Genomic DNA, 7144 nt, shown 5'->3' with positions numbered 1-7144 from the left:
TTAACAAGCAAGTTTATTAATGTATCTTAAAAATAATGAAGATTAAGAATGTAACAAAGATGCCAAGATTGATGATGGAGTGGAAGGAACAGTTTATGAACTTTCCATTGATAACTACACAGTTTGACAGCTCCTTAGGCAGTCCAGCTGGAAGAGGAAACCACTTCCATGCCAGTTTATAACCATCCAGTGAACCTCTCTGTTGTGGTCTTTTTCAAGAATAAGGGCACCCATTTCTTTGTTTGTGATTGATTTTTCATATCCCTCCTGAATTGGTGGGTCCAAAGCATGTGTTGTTCATTTATTCAGATACACATTTCAAGTGACTCATGTATCCTGGGGAATATGACAGTTCAGGGGGATAAAAAGATAAATAAGATTTTAACCTAGCTTTCTAGGTATGTCTTCTTCATACAATGAAAGTATATTCTTTTAAATCTACTGAAACCACCTGCATTATTAACAGGTTTGAAATATTTGCAAAGGGGTGGCATTATTTTATGTTATGAACTTCCTTAAATAAAATAAAAATATTAATAATAACAAAAGCAAAGCATCTGTATATAGAATCTTCAGTGTTTTTTTTTTTTAATAATTATATAACAGGATGTGAAAGGGCAGGGGCAACAGGGTTTTCTGGCCAGAAGGGGAAGGATGAGAAGAGCAAGAAATGGAAATGCTGGCCTATGAGGGATACAGTTAGCAAACAAAGAGGAGCAGAGGGCACTAAAGATGCACTTCATTGGCTTCATTTTTTTTAAAGACTCTGGAATAATGTACAACTGAGATTTAATTGCTTTTCACTTGCAATGCCAAGAAACTCTGAAAATGGGGGCACTGCCTTTCCATGTACATACCAACTTAAAAACTTCATGGAATATTAAAAGGAACTCAAGAGATAAACCTGAAATTCAACCTTAGTTGCTGTACTTTCTAAACTGGTAAACTTGGGCAAAATACATAATGTTTTTTCAAATTTCAAAAATTAGTTACACCATGCTAATAACACTCTACTATTCATGGAGACTTATGACACATAGACACTGTTCTGAGCATTGTAACTATATCAGTTTATTTTTTCTTGCAGTATCCCAGTCCAGGATTGATGCACGATACTGGATGCTTGGGGCTGGTGCACTGGGATGACCCAGAGGGATGGTATGGGGAGGGAGGAGGGAGGAGGGTTCACGATGGGGAACACATGTATACCTGTGGCGGATTCATTTCGATATTTGGCAAAACCAATACAATATTGTAAGGTTTAAAAACAAAATAAAATTTAAAAAAAAGTATTACTATTATTAATGCTATTTTACAAAAAAAAGAAACTGAGTTACAATGTTCTTAAAGAAATCACCTAAGGTCACAAAACTAGGAATTATCACAGACAAAATGAAATATCAAGACCTCTGGCTTCATTTTGTTCTAGATAAAACATGATAACTTTGCAATTAATTTAATGACAGCTGTTAATCATCAAATTAACAATAGTTATTTTCAAAATTATTATACAGGCTGAGCTGTCATTTCTCACGATTGATCAGATAACTTGAGTCACAGATATTTTCCACATAAGATGCATCATATAAATCAGACTTGGTTTATTATCAGCATTTATAAAACTAGATTTAGATGAGAACTAGGTCTGTGGACACGTGTATGGTCTTCATATAGAAAATGTTTAGCCTTCCCTAATTATTAAAATATCAAGACAGTGAGAATATCCACAGGCTGGCTCCTTTAAAACTCGCTCTGACCACTTCAGTGGTTGAAAATGATACTCCAGCAATAATGGGATACCATTGTTCACATATCGGAATGACTAAAACCCAAAATACTAACAAAACCAAATGCTGACAAAGATGTTGAGCAACAGGAACTCTCATTGACTACTAGGGCAGAGGTAAAATGATACAGCCACTATGGAAGATGGCTGGCTACCTTCTTACAATGTGAAACACAGGCTTGCTACAGAATCCAGCAATCATACTCCAAGTGAATGAAAAACTTATCTTCACATAAATCTCTCTAAATGAATACTCATATTAGCTTTAATCATAATTGCCAAAGATTGGAGCAATTAAAATTTCCTTCAGTAAGTGGATCAAGAAACAAATTGTAGCTCCTTCATTTAATGAAATTATTACATGATAAAAAGGAAATTAGCTATGAAACCACTAATAAACATGGAAGAAGTTATATGTTTGTTGTTGAGTTATTCAGTCACTCAGTCACATCTGACTCTGTGACCCTGTGGACTGCAGCACACTAGGCTTCCCTGTCTTTCACTACCTCCTGATGTTTTCTCAAATGTATATGTGCATTGAGTCGATGATGCCATCTAACCATTTTGTTGAGAAGACTGTCCATCTATTCCACCATATTGTTGAGTAGAAGTCAATCTGAAAAGGGCTATATATTGTATGATTCCAACTTTGTGATATATTGAAAAATGAAAAATTACAGAGCAAATAGAAAAATCAAAGTTTCCCTGGGGCTTGAGGGAATGGGAAGAGAGATGAATTGGCAGGACATATAACATTTTTAGCTTGGGAAGATTATTTTGTATGATCGTGTGATGATGGATAAATGCCATTATGCATGTGTCAGAACCAATAAAAAGTACAACAAAAAATGCTAATTCTAATGTAAATTATAGACTTTAGTTGATATAAATCTATTCATCAAGATGTAACAAATGTACCACACTAATGGACATGGAACAACAGAATGGTTTCAAATAGGACAAGGAGTATGTCAAGGTTATATATTGTCACCCTACTTATTTAACTTATTTGCAGAGTACATCATGAGAAACGCTGGACTGGAGGAAGCACAACTGGAATCAAGATTGCTGGGAGAAATATCAATAACCTCAGATATGCAGATGACACTACCCTTATGGCAAAAAGTGAAGAAGAACTAAAGAGCCTCTTGATGAAAGTGAAAGAGGAGAGTGAAAAAGTTGGCTTAAAGCTCGACATTCAGAAAACCAAGATCACAGCATCCGGTCCCATCACTTCATGGCAAATAGATGGGGAAACAGTGGCTGACTTTATTTTGGGGGGTTCCAAAATCACTGTAGATGGTGATTGCAGCCATGAAATTAAAAGACACTTACTTCTTGGAAGGAATGTTATGTCCAACCTAGATAGCATATTAAAAAACAGAGATATTACTTTGTCAACAAAGGTCCATCTAGTTAAGGCTATGGTCTTTCCAGTGGTAGTATATGGATGTGAGAGTTGGACTATAAAGAAAACTGAGCGCAGAAGAATTGATGCTTTCGAAGTGTGGTGTTGAAGACTCTTGAGAGTCCCTTGGACTGCAAGGAGATCCAACCAGTCCATCCCAAAGGAGATCAGTCCTGGGTGTTCATTGGTAGGACTGATATTAAAGCTGAAACTCCAATACTTTGGCCACCTAATGTGAAGAGCTGACTCATTTGAAAAGACCCTGAGACCCTGATGCTGGGAAAGATTGAGGGCAGAAGGAGAAGGGAACCACAGAGGAGAGATGGTTGTGTGGCATCACTGACTCAATGAGCATAGGTTTGGGTGAACTTCAGGAGTTGATGATGGACAGGGAGGCCTGGCGTGCTGTGGTTCATGGGCTTGTAAAGAGTTGGACATGACTGAGCAACTGAACTGAACTGAACTGAATGCAAATTGTTAATAATAGGAGGAAATTTAGGGATAAGGTAGAAATGAAATCTATGTGAACTCTGCACTTATTGTACAATTTTTCTATAAAGCTGACTGCTGAAATATAAAATTAATTTTATATTTAATTTATTTATTAATATTTAATTATAGAAAGTCTACACTTTAGTGTTTTGAGGAGTAAATGAAATAAAGTTGTGTAAGATACTGAATCCAATTCCTTGTAAAAACTTCAAGGAAGGAGGTCTACAGAGATTACTACACATTTTTATAATTACCATCAAAGATAATCTCAAACTTTGAAAATATTTCCAAAACACACAGCTTCCCAGGGCCTAACAATTCCTGAAGCTGTGTTTCTTCTACTCCTAAAAGAAAATTAAAGGAATCCCCTCAGGGCATTCTCATCATTAAGTGGTAAAGCACACTTCTAATAATGAAAGTTCAAACTTTTTTCTCTTCTTGCCAAATTTATCTTCATGATGCACTTTTACTAATTGCTTCTTTAACAGTCCAACTGTGTTTACCTGAAATCTCTGGATGGTAAACTTTTCTAGAGCTAACCGTACTTTATATAAAATAAAAGTTTATTTTCCACTTAGCATGATCTTAGTCCCAACAATAGTGCAATTCTTTAAAGAAAAGCTTTCAAGAGAGCCATCAAATGAATTTCCCTCTTTTCAAATATGATTGTATGTAAATTGAATACAAACATTGTCAATCAAATCTTTTTAGTATTATGATGGTCACTGAAAGAGTCCATTTTCAGGACTTTGTGGAACTGGCAAGATGTGTTCAAAGGATAATGAAATTAGATTCTTTAGTAAACAAACGTAATTCAATTATGTATATACTCAATAAAACCATTTAAAAATATAGGACTATAATAATTTCTCACCAAAACTTTAAAACTATATATTTCATGTTTAGGATTAGCATTTTTTTAAAACAAGGAAGAGAAAGAAAGGCAAACTGTTTTCTAAATGCTGAATTCTTTCTAAAGAGTTTAGTGAAGAAAACTGGAAGATTTAAAATTGTGCTTGATTTTTGTCTCCTCTATGAAAAGATTGCTGTTTAATAAATATTGTTTTCTCCTCACCAGATTTGGGATGCTAAGTACAGGAATAATCCAATGTTACAGGTAAAATTAGCTAATCTAGGAGCCTTAGTCGGAGAAGGCGATGGCACCCCACTCCAGTACTCTTGCCTGGAAAATCCCATGGATGGAGGAGCCTGGTAGGCTGCAGTCCATGGGGTCGTGAAGAGTCGGACACAACTAAGCGACTTCACTTTCACTTTTCACTTTTATGCATTGGAGAAGGAAGTGGCAACCCTCTCCAGTGTTCTTGCCTGGAGAATCCCAGGGACGGGGGAGCCTGGTGGGCTGCCATCTCTGAGGTCGCACAGAGTCAGACACGACTGAAGCGACTTAGCAGCAGCAGCAGCGGCAGGAGCCTTAGAACCAGTTATATCATTTGCAGGGAGTTTCAGCTCATACAGTCATGAGTAGAAGGAACTTCAAACATGATTACTGAACACCAAAATGACCTCACCATCATCAGTCTTTCTCATCTGTCAACTCCAATCTTATACTCCAACTTTATAACTGGTGATGAGCTCTGTTCTTGCAGGGAGTCCTCTCTGGATGTTCAAACTACAACAAAAGTGATCACTTGTAAAATTCAAAATATCCTAAAAGAATAAGCAAATCACATTCACAGGAGAAGTAAGACAGCACAGTTCTTAACATTCAGAATAAAGAAAACGTTTCCACAAGGATTCCAATGTGAAAATCATCACTGACGAACAAGACAAAAAAAAAAAAAGAAATCATAGAGCTGCTTCTTTATGGCATCAGGCCAAGAAACATTCAATTTAAGCAGTTATACATGGAACCAGAATTACATGATCCTGGTGCAATTTTCTGATAGTCTAACTCAATCCATGCTTTACAATTAAGAGTATCTCAAATGGCAATCCCCTTTTTTCTTTTTTTTATTGTTTTTTGGGGTTTTTATTTTGGGGGTGAGGATATGTGTTTGTGAGGTAGATGGACAACATGGGTAATGGGGGATTTGGGAAATTTTAGAATTTAACAGAAAGTTTGGATCCTATGCTTTTTAACATGCTGTCTAGGTTTGTCATAGCTTTGCTTCCAAGGAGCAAGCATCTTTAATTTCATGGCTGCAGTTATCATCAGCAGCCCAAGAAAATAGTCTGTCACTGTTTCCTCTTTTCACCACCTATTTGCAATGAAAAAAAAACTCCTCCAAAAGCTTAGTGATAGATTTCCATCCTGCACACAGTAAAGTCAAGTTGTCATTTTGTATGTATGCTGGGACAGACTATTATTTCTCTTCAGTCTCCTTAGGCTTTGGTCTAAGGATAAATTTTTCTGTGTGATAATTTGGAAACTATTCAAGGAGATTCTAAAAAACCCATCAGGTTAAAATTACCTGAAAAGCTTTTTAAAATGGGTCCTGTTTGCAGAGGGTCTAATATGGTTAGTCTGGATGAGGTTGTAGGCATAAGGTTTAGTAGAATTTTTGAGGGGCTTAACTATCCTCAGCAATCACCTCTGTTGTCTTAAATACATATTCATTCAAGGGGGCATGGAAAATCCCAAGGCCAGACTCATCAGTATCAACTGTATCAGCTTTGTTAGCAGTTAGAGGAAAATTTTAGTCTAAAATATGGTTTCTGTAGTTGGCACAAGATTTATAATGCATTTCCAGAACCAAGATCCTAGAGTTAAAGAAAAACTTTGTGATATGCAAACATATTTGAGAGAATAAAAGATTTCTGTATCCTAAGGTTTATCATCAACACAAGAGCATTTGCTTAATTTTTAGAATCAACATAGGAAAGAGTACAAAAAGAGCTGCTATTTACTAATTTGAATATATTAGCAAGCATTTTTTCTTGTATTGAGCATAGTGATCCAATGTTATTCATAAGAATTGCTTTCATTCAACATTTTTGGGATATTTTCAGGCTTCCCTCAAGGCTCAGTGGTGAAGAATCCACCTGCCAATGCAGGAGACACAGGTTTGATCCGTGGTGGGGAAAAAATCCCACATACTTCAGAGCATCTAAGCCCCTGTGCCACAACTATTGAGCCTGTGCTCTAGAGCCTGGGAGTTGCAACTACTGAATTCCATGAACCCTAGAGCCTGTGCTACATAAGAGAAGCCATAGCAATAAGAAGCCCATGCACCACATCTAGAGAACAGACGCTGCTCTCTGCACCTAGAGAAAAGTCTACACAGCAACGAAGACCCAGAGCAGCCAAAAATAAATAAATAAGTAAAATTATAAAATTATCAGGATATTTTGTATAACCATATTAACAATTACTGAGTAAAATGTTTTACTCAACATGAAGCTGATTTTCAGCATCTGAGATTCCTAGTACTTTTTTGCTTCTACACACGGATCAGCAAGCTGACCCAGTAACCAGTAACTAACTTAGTTACTATCCC

General features: G+C 36.4%; 1 non-coding gene across 1 annotated transcript; it reads right to left on the bottom strand.

Annotated features, from left to right (window-relative positions):
• Positions 1 to 1599: 1599 nt before the first annotated feature.
• LOC112448910 (small nucleolar RNA SNORA72) lies at positions 1600 to 1730 on the bottom strand. The gene has a single exon (XR_003037371.1). It is a non-coding gene; the product is annotated as a small nucleolar RNA SNORA72 (small nucleolar RNA).
• Positions 1731 to 7144: the final 5414 nt, after the last annotated feature.

This window comes from Bos taurus, chromosome 11 (assembly GCF_002263795.3).
Source record: "Bos taurus isolate L1 Dominette 01449 registration number 42190680 breed Hereford chromosome 11, ARS-UCD2.0, whole genome shotgun sequence".
Lineage (NCBI taxonomy): Eukaryota > Metazoa > Chordata > Mammalia > Artiodactyla > Bovidae > Bos > Bos taurus.
Note: the sequence above shows the minus strand (reverse complement) of the source record. Positions and strands in the feature narration are given on the sequence as shown.